This window comes from Bombina bombina, chromosome 10, assembly GCF_027579735.1.
Source record: "Bombina bombina isolate aBomBom1 chromosome 10, aBomBom1.pri, whole genome shotgun sequence".
NCBI classification, from domain to species: domain Eukaryota; kingdom Metazoa; phylum Chordata; class Amphibia; order Anura; family Bombinatoridae; genus Bombina; species Bombina bombina.
The window spans coordinates 111,649,585-111,665,466 of NC_069508.1; the positions used below are offsets into that span (position 1 = coordinate 111,649,585).

A 15,882-nucleotide genomic window follows, 5' to 3' on the forward strand; every position below is an offset into this window, starting at 1 on the left:
GAAGTTTGAACTGATATTAATGCAGCTCGACAGTAAGCACTTAGTTTTCCATCATCTTATAGCACATAGGACTAGTACAAAATGTAACTAATTTAATACAGAGATAGCTTGGAGCAGCATTTGAAGGAGTGTTAAATATTGATCCAGTTCTCTACCAAATGCTCTTCTGATTTAGCCAGCATTGGAGAAAGAAAAAGACTCAGTATCTGCAGTTGTGTTTTGTGTGTCTTCTTTGCACCCTTTCCATACATGTACAGTATTGTGTGTAAAGAGAGTGAGGGAGTTTGCTTTTATTTGCACACATAGTTGCATAACTGCAGAACATTATTCCATGATCTCTTTTTTTTCTACAATCTGACTTCATTAACCACTCCTCAATGAATTAACCTTTTCAGCACTAAATGGACAAATCACTGCAATGTACCTGTATATAGCACCCCTGAACCCTCTGGTTGTACAGCAGGAACAATATAGAACTATTAAAAAAAGTAACTGTGTTGTTCTCTTTCTTATTAATATTCCAATTTATTTCATTTTAATCTCAGTCTAGTATATTTTAAATCTATTTTAGCATGGCTTCTAACCAAACTGTTCTTGCTTGTTTAAGGATGTGGTATCATTTAGCCAACCTAATTTCAAGTGGTGTGATGATTCCAATGCTCCTAATGTGTAATGACTGATGCTTTTAAAACTTCCTGTATGCATATTATTGTCTCTTAGAATATACTTTTTTTCCATTTGTCAATAGTGTGAGAGTTTAATTATATAGGACACAAGTTTTTAGTCCCTCAGTATCTGTGCTTCTTAACAAACTTTAAAAATTCTGTGTATGTGTGTATATGTGTATATATGTATCTGTGTGTGTGTGTATATATATATAGTGTGTGTGTATATATATAATGTGTGTGTATATATGTATCTGTGTGTGTGTGTTTATATATATATATATATATATATATATATATATATATATAATGTGTGTGTATAAATATATATATATGTATATATTTATATTTATATGTGTGTGTGTGTGTATGTGTATATATATATATATATATATATATATAATGTGTGTGTATGTGTATGCATGTATGTTTGTGTATGTGTGTATGTATGTATATATATATAATGTGTGTGTATGTGTATATATGTATCTGTGTGTGTGTGTGTATGTGTGTTTATATATATATATATATATATATATATATATATATTTATGTGTGTGTGTATATATATATGTATATATATATTTATATATAATGTATGTGTATAAATGTATCTGTGTGTGTGTGTGTATATAAATGTATATATATATATGTGTGTGTGTGTGTTTTTATGTATATGTGTGTATATATATATATATATATATATATATATATACATATATCTTCCTGACATACCGATTTATATACATCTGTATGTATGTATGTGTGTGTATATATATATATATTCAAAGAAAGTGAAAATCCTTTTGTAAGAACATAACAAAAGTGATGTACAGGTGATACCTTTCATAGCGAACTAACAGTGTATACAGTTGCAAGCTTTCAGGACACTGAGGTCCTTTCCTCAGAATGCCTGACAAAAGTAGCTCAGTGTCCTGAAAGATTGCAGCTGTATCCACTAATAGTTTGCATTTAAAGGTATCACCTGTACATCCCTTTTGTTATTTTCTTACAGTATTTTCACTTTCTTTGAACCATCTGCACATTTGTCTTTCTTGTGTTTGAGCAGATATTGGACTTCATCCCCTTAATTCCAATGGAAATGTGGTTGACTATTCTATAACATCATCAATATATTCTGTATCCTTAGGTCATGTTTGACTTAGCACAATTGTAAATCATTTATAGTACCTGATATAATTTGTGTTACCTTTCAAATGACATTATTTCAAGGTTTTCAAAATGAGAAATTGTAAATGCTTGTTTTTCCTTTTTTTTATTGTTTGTTCCACTGCTGTAGTCTATATAATCTTCTCTGAGATTTCTACAGGGGTGGGTTGAAATGTTAAAAATTGGATATGCTGACAAAAGTTTCCATAAAGCTCGATATCAAGGATAAAAGGTTGCATATGGTGGTGGTTAGACGTTTTTATTACTAACTTCTACTTTACTTAATTAAATCTCACCTCCGCCTATTTAACTCTTTAGTTGTTCTAAAAAGGGTACAGCACATGTGAACAAGGGACTGTCTTGTACTGTAGTGCTATTGACACTTTTGATAAAATTATGATTAGAGGTTTAGCCTGACTTACAACTGCCATAGCTGTACACATAGTTTGTATTGTTGTTAATATTATTATGCCTCTTCAGTTGTTGATTAAATATATGCTAACATCAATAAATTATCAATTTATACATTGCGTGTTTATTCACACATAAACTACCTGCGTTTTAATGTATTTTATTATTCCTCTTCCTACAATTTGACATCCAATTAGACTACTTACCTCTATAACTTACGTACTCTACAACAATTTGAGTTTTCCAGCCGCACAAATACATTTCCAGACTTTATATCTTATGTTATCTGATATACTATAGCTATTACAATCTGCATATAACAAAACACTTATATTGCACATTACCCATTTATATAGTCCCTATCCAACACATTATTCTGAATGTAACATCTTCATAGCTTTATTTCTGTATTTCTTAATGGGAATCTCTGTGGGAGGCTGTTTAATTATTTAACTTGGTCTAGTAACAAGCTAACAACACAGCTGAAATGGCTAGCATCATTATTGTTTGAAATGATCTTACAATGGCATTAATTAATTGGTAGGGTTTAGAGGGTAGTATGAATATGTGTAGAGGGTAGCAATAGGGAACAGAACTAGGGGTTATGTATGAGATCAAGGGTAGGGACTGGCAGAGAGAACTGCATCTCATTGCATACACATTATTTTGCAACTCATATAGAAATTCCTTGCAGTCTTCTCTGTCAGCAAAATGGTTAACAACTATTCCATTGTAAATACACTCCCCCCCCCCCCAAGCTTCCTACTCACAGAAGCAACACCTTAACACAATCATTGCTAGAGTTGCTAGCATTCTATTGTGATTTATTTGGCAGCAATCAGCTAATGCTTGGGAAATCAATGTTCCACAGTTTATATATATATATATATATATATATATATATATACTGTGTGTGTGTATACAGTGTATATATATATATATATATATATATATATATATATATACATAGTTTGATTTCCCATGATAAAAGACATGATCTTGGTTGTTTTATCGCTAATCTAATGACAACGCAACATCATATAAATTTCCTACAAGAAAAGATTAGATGCATGTAGCTTCATGTATCGAAAATTGAGTAGAGGTGCAAAGCGAGAACATTTTAATTACTGGCTCAAGCTCATCCAAAATGTCAGGTTAGTTATTACCCTGAGGGAGGCAGAGTAACTTTTTTTTCCCCCAGAATAATGAACATCTGCTAATAACCGGCAGTTTGATCTCTGGGTAAAGATTAATAAACCGATCATTTTAAATAGAAGAACTGAGAAAATTATATAATATTTTTCTACCTGAGCATTTGGAGCACTTCATCATCATCAACTGATAACTAAAAACGGGTATTAAAGTCATTTGTATTTTATTTTATACTTAAAGGAGTATTCTAGAATATTTTACAGATTTGTTTTTTTTTCCCTTTTGTTTGGAAAGCAGGCGTCCCCATTCTGATTAAAAAAAAAATATACAGGTATAACAATTATAAAAAGTTTTTTTTTTTTCCTGTATGAGGGACCTGTTATCAATATTAAAGGGATACAAAACTCCTATTATCAAATTTTCTTCGTTCTTTTGCTATCTTTATTTAAAAAGCAGAAATGTAATGCTTAGGTGCCGGCCCCTTTTTGGTTCAGAACCTGAGTTATGCATGCTTATTGGTTTGCTAAATGTAGCCACTAATATGAAAGCGCTATCCAGGGTGTTGAACCTAAAATGGGATGGCTCCTAAGCTTTAAATTCCTACTTTTTAAATATAGATAGCAAGAGAACGAAGAAAAAATAATAGGAGTAAATTAGAAAGTTGCTTAAAATTGCATGTTCTATCTGAATCATAGAAGAAAAAATTTGGGTTTAGTATCCCTTTTAAGCTTCTACCCAGCCTTATTCCTGATGAAAACAAACAGCTTTTACATACACCGTTTATATGCAGAAATATTTAAAATAAAAAAATAAAAAAAATGTTTCCTATGCATTTATATATTTTAAAGATTAACATCCCTTTGATTAATATCCCTTTAAAGAAACATTAAAATTGAAGTTTTCCTATGTTATACCCAAAAGGGTATTTAAAAGCGTAGGACCCTTAAAATAAAAAATGATCGGTTTTGTACCGAATAGAACTACCATTTTCTTTTCCTTATTGCCAAAGCATATATCTGTCCACCAATAGAGCTATAGGATTTGTCTAATCAACCATTGAGTAAGCTATCCATAGGGATCAGTTGTTGTGTGACATTTAATTTAAACAGCATTAAACCCAATTTCTTTCATGTAATTGGCAAGAGTCCATGAGCTAGTGACGTATGGGATATAAAATCCTACCAGGAGGGGCAAAGTTTCCCAAACCTTAAAATGCCTATAAATATACCCCTCACCAAACCCACAATTCAGTTTTACAAACTTTGCCTCCTATGGAGGTGGTGAAGTAAGTTTGTGCTAAGATTTATACGTTGATATGCGCTTCTCAGCATTTTGAAGCGCGATTGCTCTCAGAATACAGTGAATGTCAGAGGGATGTGAAGGGAGTATCACCTATTGAATGCAATGGTTTTCCTCACGGGGATCTATTTCATAGGTTCTCTGTTATCGGTCGTAGAGATTCATCTCCTACTTCCCTTTTCAGATCGACGATATACTCTCATATTCCATTACCTCTACTGATAATCGTTTCAGTACTGGTTTGGCTATCTGCTATATGTGGATGGGTGTCTTCAGGTAAGTATGTTTTTATTACTTAAGACACTCTCAGCTATGGTTTGGCACTTTATGTATTTATATAAAGTTCTAAATATATGTATTGTACTTATATTTGCCATGATTCAGGTTTCAGTATATTTCCTTTTGCAGACTGTCAGTTTCATATCTGGGAAATAATTTTTTTAACGAAAAATGTATTTCTTACCTAGGGTATAGTCTTTTTTTCACAGGGTTGCGTCTTCAATGACACAAGTATGTCATTTCCGGATGTTGTTAGTGCCAACATTTTTTTTTTCTGTTTGTTGTGCATCATACTTGCCACCAAATATTTTCATTATTTAAAACCCCATTCCTATATGCCTCTTGCCTGTTATCTCTATCAGAGGGCTATGCTCTTTGCATTTTTTTTCCCATTCCTGAAACTGCCATATAAGGAAATTGATATTTTTGCTTTATATGTTGTTTTTTCTCTTACATTTGCAAGATGTCTCAATCTGATCCTGTCTCAGAAATCACTGTTGGAACCCTGCTGCCTGATAACGGTTCTACCAAAGCTAAGTACATTTGTTGTAAACTTGTGGGGATTATAGCTTCAGCTGTGGTTTGTAATAGTTGTCATGATAAACTTTTACATGCAGAGAATGTTTCCATCATTAATAGTACATTGCCTGTTGCTGTTTCTTCAACATCTAATGTACAAGATATACCTATGAATTTAAAATAATTTATTGCTGATTCTATTCAGAAGGCTTTGTCTGCCATCCTGCCTTCTAATAAACGTAAAAGGTCTTTTAAAACTTCTCATAAAGTTGATGAAATTTCAAATGACCGATAACATACTGAATTATCCTTCTCTGATGAGGATCTATCTGATTCAAAAGATTCTTCCTCAGATATTGACACTGACAAATCTACTTATTTATTTAAAATGGAGTATATTCGTTCTTTGTTAAAGAAGTGTTGATTACATTGGATATTGAGAAAAGTAGTCCTCTTGATACTAAAACTAGTAAACGTTTAAATTCTGTTTATAAACCTCCTGTGGTTTCTCCCGAGGTTTTTATCCAGTTCCTGATGTTATTTCTGATATGATTTCTAAGGAATGGAATAGGCCTGGTACTTCCTTTATTCCTTCTTCAAGGTTTAAAAAATTGTATCTTTTGCCAGCAGTTACATTGGAGTTTTGGGAAAAGATCCCCAAAGTTGATGGGGCTTTCTCTACTCTTGCTAAACATACTACTATTCCTATGGAAGATAGTACTTCTTTTAAAGCTCTTTTAGATAGGAAACTTGAATCTTATCTAAGGAAAGCATATTTATATCCTGGTCATCCTCTCAGGCCTGCAATTTCTTTGGATGATGTTGCAGCTGAATCAACTTTTTGGTTGGAAAATTTAGCGCAACAAGAATTGGATTCTGATTTGTCTAGCATTGTTCGCTTGCTTCAACATGCTAATCATTTTATTTGTGATGCCATTTTTGATATCATCAAAATTGATGATAAATCTATGTCTTTAGCTAATTTAGCTAGAAGAGCTTTGTGGCTTAAATCTTGGAATGCTGACATGACTTCTAAGTCTATATTAATATATTTCTTTCCAAGGTAATAAGTTATTTGGTTCTCAGTTGGATTCGATTATTTCCACTGTCACTGGGGATAAGGGAGTTTTTTTTGCCTCAGGATAAAAGATCTAATGGTAAATCTAAAGCTTCTAACCGTTTTCATTCCTTTTGACAAATTAAGGAATAGAAACCTAATCCTCCCCCCAAGGAATCTGTTTCCAGTTGGAAATCTTCTTTAAATTGGAATAAATCCAAGCCATTTAAGAAACCAAAGCCAGACCCCAAGTCCGCATGAAGGTGCAGCCTTCATTCCAGCTCTGCTGGTAGGGGGCAGATTAAAATTTTTCAAGGATGATTGGACAAATTCTGTCCAAAATCAATGGATTCTGAGTATTGTCTCTCAGTGGTACTGAATAGGATTCAGAGTAAGACCTCCTGTGAGAAGATATTTTCTCTCACGCATTCCAGCAAATCCAGTAAGGCTCAGACTTTCCTGGAGTTTTCAGCGGTAATCATGCCGGTTCCGTTTCAGGAACAGGGTTTAGGGTTTTATTTAAATCTATTCATTGTCCCAAAGAAAGAAAATTCATTCAGACCAGTTCTGGATCTGACAATTTTGAATCGTTATGTAAGTGTACCAACTTTCAAAATGGTGACTATAGGGACTATTCTGCCTTTTGTTCTGCACGGGCATTATATGTCTACAATAGACTTACAGGATGCATATCTTCATATTCTGATTCATCCAGATCATTATCAGTTTCTGAGATTCTCTTTCCTAGACAAGCATTACCAATTTGTCGCTCTTCCTTTTGGCCTAGCGACAGCTCCAATAATCTTTTCAAAGGTTCTCGGTGCCCTACTCTCTGTAATCAGAGAGTGGTGTATTGCGGTGTTTCCTTAGTTGGACGATATCTTGGTACTAGCTCAGTCTTTACATTATGCAGAATCTCACACAAATCAACTAGTGTTGTTTCTTCGAAAACATGGTTGGAGGATCAATTTATTAAAAAATTCTTTGATTCCTCAGACAAGGGTCACCTTTTTAGGTTTCCAGATAAATTCAGTGTCCATGACTCTGTCTCTAACAGACAAGAGACGTTTAAAATTGGTTGCAGCCTGTCGGAACCTTCAGTCACAGTCATTCCCTTCAGTAGCTTTGTGCATGGAAGTTTTAGGTCTCATGACTGCAGTATCAGACACGATCCCCTTTGCTCGTTTTCATATGAGACCTCTCCAGCTTTGTATACTGAACCAATGGTGCAGGGATTATACAAGGATATCACAATTAATATCCTTAAATCCCAATGTTCGACTGTCTCTGACTTGAATCGTATAGTTCTAGGGGCCTCTTTTGTTCATCCAACCTGGACTGTGATCAACAGATGCGGGTCTTTCAGGTTGGGGAGCTGTTTGGGGATCTCTGACAGCATAAGGGGTTTGGAAATCTCAAGAGGCGAGATTACCAATCAATATTTTGCAATTTTCAGTGCTCTTCAGATTTGGCTTCTGTTGAATAGAGAACCGTTCATTTGTTTTCAGACAGACAATATCACAGCTGTGGCATATGTCAATCATCAGGGTGGGACTCACAGTCCCCAAGTTTTGAAAGAAGTATCTCGGATACTTGCTTGGGCAGAGTCCAGCTCCTGTCTAATTTCTGCGGTTCATATCCCAGGTATAGACAATTGGGAAGCGGATTATCTCAGCCGTCAGACTTTACATCCGGGGGAATGGTCCCTCCATCCAGATGTGTTTTCTCAGGTTGTTCAGATGTGGGGTCTTCCAGAAATAGATCTAATGGCTTCTCATCTAAACAATAAACTTCCCAGGTACCTGTCCAGGTCCAGGGATCCTCAGGCAGAAGCAGTGGATGCGTTGACACTTCCTTGGTGTTATCAACCTGCTTATATTTTCCCGCCTTTAGTTCATCTTCCAAGAATGATTTCCAAAATCATCATGGAGCAATTGTTTGTGTTGCTGGTGGCTCCAGCATGGCCTCACAGGTTTTGGTATGTGGATCTTGTTCGGACGTCCAGTTGCCAACCTTGGTCACTTCCATTAAGGCCGGACCTTCTGTCTCAAGGTCCGTTTTTCCATTAGGATCTCAACTCATTCAATTTGAAGGTATGGAAATTGAACGCCTAGTGCTTAGTCATAGAGGTTTCTCTGACTTAGTGATTAATACTATGTTACAGGCTCGTAAATATGTTTCTAGAAAGATTTATTATCGAGTTTGGAAGACTTATATTTCATGGTGTTCTTCTCATAAATTTTCTTGGCATTCTTTCAGAATTCCTAGAATTCCTAGAATTTTACAGTTTCTTCATGATGGTTTGGAGTCTTAATTTTGAAGGCTTTACATGCTCCTCCATTTGGGCCTATGCATTCTTTGGACATTAAACTACTTTATTGGAAAGTGTTGTTCCTTTTGGCCATCTCTTCTGCTAGAAGAGTTTCTGAATTATCTGCTCTTTCTTGTGAATCTCCTTTTCTGATTTTTCATCAGGATAAGGCGGTTTTGCGGACTTCATTTAAATTCTTACCTAAGGTTGTGAATTCTAACATTAATAGAGAAATTGTTGTCCCTTTCTTGTGTCATAATCCTAAGAATTATTTGGAGAAATCCTTACATTCTTTGGATGTGGTAAGAGCTTTGAAATATTATGTTGAAGCTACTAAAGATTTCAGGAAGACTTCTAGTCTATTTGTTATCTTTTCTGGTTCTAAGAAAGGTCAGAAGGCTTCTGCCGTTTCTTTGGCATCGTGGTTAAAGCTTTTGATTCATCAAGCTTATTTGGTGTTGGGTCAAGGCCCGCTTCAGAGAATTACAGCTCATTCTACTAGAATAGTCTCCACTTCATGGGCTTTTAAGAATGAAGCTTCAGTTGATTAGATTTGCAAAGCAGCAACTTGGTCTTCTTTGCATACATTTTACTAAATTCTACCGTTTTGATGTATTTGCTTCTTCGGAAGCAGTTTTTGGTAGAAAAGTTCTTCAGGCAGCTGTTTCAGTTTGATTCTTCTGCTTATGTTTTAAGTTTTTCTTTTCATTTATGATAATAAACTTATACTGCAACCTGAACCCCCCCCCCCCTCACACACACACAAAGAACAGCTCTTACTTGTGAACAAAGGATATACATTTTATATAAAAATCACATACAATTAGTTTTAAAAACACAAAAATCAATAAAATACTAGGAGCAGACAGTCCAGCTGGACTCTGTGACCACTACGCGTTTCATGGCCATGTCTCTTCTTCAGGAAGATGCTTGTATTTGGTTTCTAGTTATGTACTTTGGACTATATTTTGGATTTATTTAAGAGTGCTCCCTTTTCTATCTACAATAACTGAAACCTGTTATTCTGGATGTTTTTTTCCCTTTAACATCAAAGCTCCCAACACCCTGAGATTTTGTGGGATTATGAGAGTCTGGTAGGTCTGTCTGCTGCCTCAACAGCTCCCCATGACCTTAGAAACACCTACCATACATTATAACAGTAATAAGCTACTAGTTCTATGTTTATGTGTATTATCATACAATCATGACATGATAATGTAGCAGAGAAGACAAACTTCAATTGATTAATATACTCACTTGAGGACGAGCTTCTCTTATAATCTGCACCTATCGTCCATGCATTGTGTGTCCGCCTTCGCCGGGAGACCACTATGGAAAAATCCAGACCAACGCCATCTCAGCTTTTAAAACCAATACATTTATTCAATACCACAGGTAAAAAATATACAAAACAGGCATTAAAAATGATCAATGCAAAACAAGCCTGATTTGCATATAAGTGAGATGCCCTTGACAGAGGGTATAATTAATGATTACAGGGTTTCCCAAAACACATGAGATGACTGCGGGGTACCCCTGAGCAAAAAAATCATTGCTTTTAAAGCTACTTTGTATATTTTTAATCTGTGTTTTTTTTAAATACATTTTATTGTTTTGTACAAATACAAAAAGAAAGCAGCTCGATCCTCCTTTTCATACAGAGCACCACAATTATGGAATTACCTCCCTCACACTTTAAAAACTTCCCCAAGCCTAGTATCCTTTAAGAGATCCCTCTCTACATATCTCAAAACAGAATGCTCCTGTCATGGTTGATTAAATAGTTCCTACCAATTCTATGTTAAATGTTTGCATATATTGTGTATTATTATTGTTTTTGCATTTTATTGTACCCTATTGTATCAATGCAATGTTTGTGATCCCAGGGCATACTTGAAAACGAGAGAAATCTCAATGTATCCTTCCTGGTAAAATATTTTATAAATAAAAAATAAATAAATGCTGAGATGTGGATTTTTTACTTTCTTGAGACAACTTCGAAAACACCTAGCCATGCCTGACTCACATACTTTTTGCCCAGCTCCATCCCAATTTCTCCCTAGCTCCATCCACTTGCCACCAATTCCACCTCTGATGTTAAGCGACACCACCTCTTACGCAACTGTGCCTCAGGATCTCCCTGACTAATCCATCAGCCTCCCCTCAACAAAGTTTGGGAAACATGAATCATCCACACAAATAATGTTTTAGCTTCTACTGCAAGTGCTTTAAACGGATACTAAACCAAATTTTTTTTCTTTCGTAATTCAGATAGAGCATGCAATTTTAAGCAACTTTCTAATTTAGCCCTATTATCAATTTCTCTTCGTTCTCTTACTATCTTTATTTGAAAAAGCAGAAATATAAGCTTAAAAGCGGCCTACTTTTGGTTCAGCACATGGATAGCGCTTGCTGATTGGTGGCTACATTTCATGAAAGAAAATAATTTGGGTTTAGTTTCCCTTTAATGTTGCACTCTGAAGTTAAAAGAAATTTATACAGCTCTTGCTTTTGTATAAAACCTGTGCTTTTCACACGTTCCATAGGAGGAGAAAAAGCACATTTGTTAACTTGCATATGTGGCAAATCAGATAGCTGGTTTACATAATTTGCAGCATTTTGAAAGTCTAGGTTACAACTTTAGATCTCTCTAAGAAGGCTACACAAAAGCAAGAGGCATTTAATGCCTATTTAACTATTCCACATCCACACTCTTTACATGAGCATAAATAATGGAATAAAGTTGACCCAAATAGCTAAAAAGAATATAACTGTTTATTGAAAAATGTTAAACCTCTTATAACTGAAAGAAGAGATTGAGAACCCAGTGACATATGTGTTTCACTAGTGATAAAGGGCATAAAGCACAAAATGTGTATCTGAGTGGGCTCTGATCTTCTGTCTTTTATTTTTCCCATGTTTTTATATAATGTACTTCTATTGTCAAATGTGCTGCATTCTATTGTTATCCTTTGCTGAAGAAACAGCATTGCACTACTAGCAGCAGCTGAATCTTGCTAGCCAATCACAAGAGACAAATGTGTGCAGGCACCAATTAGCAGCAGCTCCCACTAGTGTAGGATATGTGCGTATTCATTTTTCAACAATGGATACTAAGAGAAGGAAGCACATTTGAAAATAGAAGTGAATTTAAAAGTGTCTTAAAATCGCATGGTCTATATGAATCATGCAAGTTTAATTTTGACTTTCCTACCCCTTTAAGTGAGTGTGGTCATTGTTCTATATTATTATACTTATACCTGCACCCTGGTTGTTTCTGACCTGTCAGTGAGAGTGACTACGTCTGTTTGGGTGTGTATATATATATATATATATATATATATATATATATATATATATATATATATGTGTGTATATATATATATATATATATATATATATATATAAAATCATTATACAAAGAATCGCCTATATTATTTGTGTTGCTTATTACTGAGTTACCTTTGAGAGAGGCCCAAAAATAATTTAGCACCAGGGCATTCTGTTGAATAGGTTTGCTTCTGGTCTACTATATCCCCCACCCCCCCCTTCGGTAAGCCATCAAAATCACCTGTTATTTTAGTAGTAATATCTCTTATTTTAAATATATGTATAATCATTCACATCTTCTAATCCTTCGCTCTCCTTTCTCCTATATTTTATCCAGCAAGTATTTCATGTTGTTCACAGATACAGTTTTATCACTTTGAAAGAAAAACAAATATTGTTTTTCTGTGCGGTTTTGCTCCCTGCTTTCTTCTTGTATGATAAATTGCAGTGTTTATTTGGTATTTGTGAGCGTTGCGTCGTTTGGTTTTTGTGATAAATTGTTTGAATTATCCCACTTACTAAATGGAAATTATTATTTTTTCCCTAGATCGTTTTGACCCCAGGATAGTGTATAGAAATGAAAGGGACATTGTACTGCTATAGTAGCTACAGAGTATAAAATGTATGAGGAATTATTTGTTTATCTTTGTATTTGAAATGCAGTTTTTGCTATTTGAAGCCTCAGTCAATTGCTCTCAAGAACATGCCCATATAAATGGGCTGAGCCTACAGAAATAGCAGCCCTCTTAATTTTATCTATATCTATACATTAAAGGGAAAGTCAACACCAGAATTTGTGTTGTTTAAAAACACAGAGAATCCCTTTATTACCCATTCCCCAGTTTTGCATAACCAACAGAGTTATAATAATACCTTGTATATAAGCCTCTGCAAAGTGCCCTCTTATATCAGTTCTTTTAACAGACATGCATTTTAGCCAATCACTGTTTACACCTAGGTAACGTCACGTGCGTGAGCTCAATGTTATCTATATGACACACATGAACTAACGCTCTCTAGTGGTGAAAAACTGTCAAAATGCTTGAAAAGAACTGAAATAAGGGGGCGGTTTGCAGAGGCTTAGACACAGAGGTAAAAAGGGTAGTATTATAACTGTGTTGGTTATGCAAAACTGTGAAATTTGTAATAAAGGGATTATCTTTTTAAGCAACAAAAAATCTGGTTTTGCCTGTCCCTTTAATATGAGTGTAACTGTACTTTTAAATGTAATTTTGATGTTTTTTTGTTTTGTGTAACAGTTAACCAGAGCTCTGAGGTTGCGCGTTATCCAGACGCGGGTTCAATTAAATTGCGCTCAAGCAAACGCATTTACTTTCAACTCGTAATACCACGCTTCTTACAGTACGTTGTGCGCAAAGAGCCACAATAAACCCCTTTTCGCTTGTGCGCAACTGTTAGCGCACCACTCGTAATCTAGAGAGTCATTTCCAAAGCCAATATGTGACCCACAACAACTCAGGCACTTTATTGACAAATAGTTTATTGCAGTGAGCTGATAAGTGTTAGAATTTTAGACAAAGATCTGCTGATCTTCCTTTTTTTTCCTGGCTGTGGTTCATTAATTTCAGAGTAGATTAAGAGCATAAAATAATATAGTTACAAGCTCCTTTTCTTGGCTATACAGATTTATTTTTGTGTTAACTGCAGGCTCTTAAATTTGGAATAAATATTACGCTCTGAACTGGAACTCTGGATACCAGGTCCTAGCAAGCATTGCTATTTCTAATGCTCTTTGTCGTCAGTAAGATCTTAGCAATAAACAAAAATAGATTTTTGTGTTTGTAGGTGTTGTATAATAACATATATGCAGCAATTTTCTGCGTGTCTAGGTTTATTTGGGTATACGCCACTGATCTAGATTTATGTAGCATTAAGCAGAAAGGAATGGAACGTTTCTCAAGAGGTAATGCGTTGAATATCTGTCATCCCAAAAAGACATTCATAAAGCAGTTCTAGGCAAATATACAGCAATGAATGTGATATTGGGATACAGATAAAATTGCACAGCTGGTAAAATCGTTGAGAGGATTGTGACTATACCATTGATGTCCTGATCAATTTCAGAGATGTGACCTTAAAAAATGCATCCTCATTCTGTATGGAATTTGGAAAATGGCTGTTAAGTTTTTTTTTAAAGAGGTTTAAAGGGAAATATCTGTTAAAAAGGGTTTTGAGATGTTTAAAGCGACATACCACATGAAATCAATACAAAACTGTCACATGGCATAGATTGTTTTAACTCCAGAAATCAGATGAATAAAAAGAAAACTGACAAGTGAATTACACTTCCGGATGCTATGCCTGGGACCTCAAAGTCTCTCAGCTTCTGCAAACTAGGATCGACCGATCAGAACAAAGTCATAAAAATTACCATATGGTTATATTTAGTATATAAAAACATAAAGATGGGGGGGCGTGTCCGAACCACGTACTGGAAAGGACGTATCTACTGCAGGCTCTAGAAGAAACCTCTTCAATCCACCGATTTTAGAGAATTTAACAGCTAAAATATACTTATATCTTATTGATTTATGGTTGCCATTCATACGGTGGCTATATTTCTATCTTCGATAGCTGTTTACATGAACCAAGAGCCACAGACCGGACGACTAAGACCTAAGGCGGTGGCCTATTAATAGGTAGCGACTCCCCCCCGGCTCCTCCGGGTTACCAGTGCTGGCAGCAGGTTTCTGCCTTACTGTTCTCTAAAACATCGCTAAGCAGAAAAAATAATTCACAGACAACAACCTTGCAAGGGATCGGGTCCTTAAGCTGCCGCACACAAGATTGCTTTCAAGATGGCGACCGCATGGGAGCAGGAGCTGGACCAGCGTTTTGCTAAATTGGAGAATCTGCTCCTTAGAATCTATCACCGATCACTCCCATTAGACTGTACCCAGAGCACCCTACCACCGATAAACAACATACCCATGGAAGAACCAACACAGATCTATATACCACATTTGAACAACGATGGCGACTGGAGAGAGATAACGACAGAGAGTGCTCCTCAGCCCGTAGAAAATCCTCTGATACAGCCACAGAAGAGGGAACCTCCCGCAACAGCACAGGCCATTAGGCTTATTCCTAGCAGCAAGGAGGAAGCCCTGAATAGCTCCGGCTTGCGGCCCGCGCAGAAGGGCCCTGGCGTGGCTGCAAGAATAACACATACTCTTGGGCTACCTGGTAAGAGCATACTTACCCCTTCGGATGCCGAAGGGTTGGCTTTGTCCGGCCCGGACATTCAGATAGACTTTGTCATTGACAGGACTCCCCTTGTACAAGTATTGGCGGCATTTGGCGACACTGGGACATATATACATACTAAGCCTAATCAGAAGTGTCACGCAACGGGTAATTTACACCAGTTATTAGCCTGTGGGATTCCTACCTTTGAACCCGAGACCGGGGGGATTGAACATGAGTACTCATGTCCCTCTTTGCACATAGAGGTAAATTCCGTGTATGGGAAAGACTGCATTATTCTGGGGCCATGCAATCTGGGTAATCACAAAGGGACGCTGCTCAGGCTGCAATTTGACTCAGGGGGCTGACGAACAGCAAAAAGGCTCATATTAAAACTGTCTGTGTATCTCCCTGTTCAATGGTTCTATCGTTAATGTTCCCAAGAAATTTTTTTTTGTTGGTTTAAAACGTTATGCTATGTT

At 35.8% G+C, this 15,882-nt stretch overlaps 1 protein-coding gene across 1 annotated transcript in view; it reads left to right on the forward strand.

The window, feature by feature from the left end:
• The window catches only part of TNR (tenascin R), a 1,235,916-nt gene that overhangs the window by 677 nt on the left and 1,219,357 nt on the right, over window positions 1-15,882 (forward strand).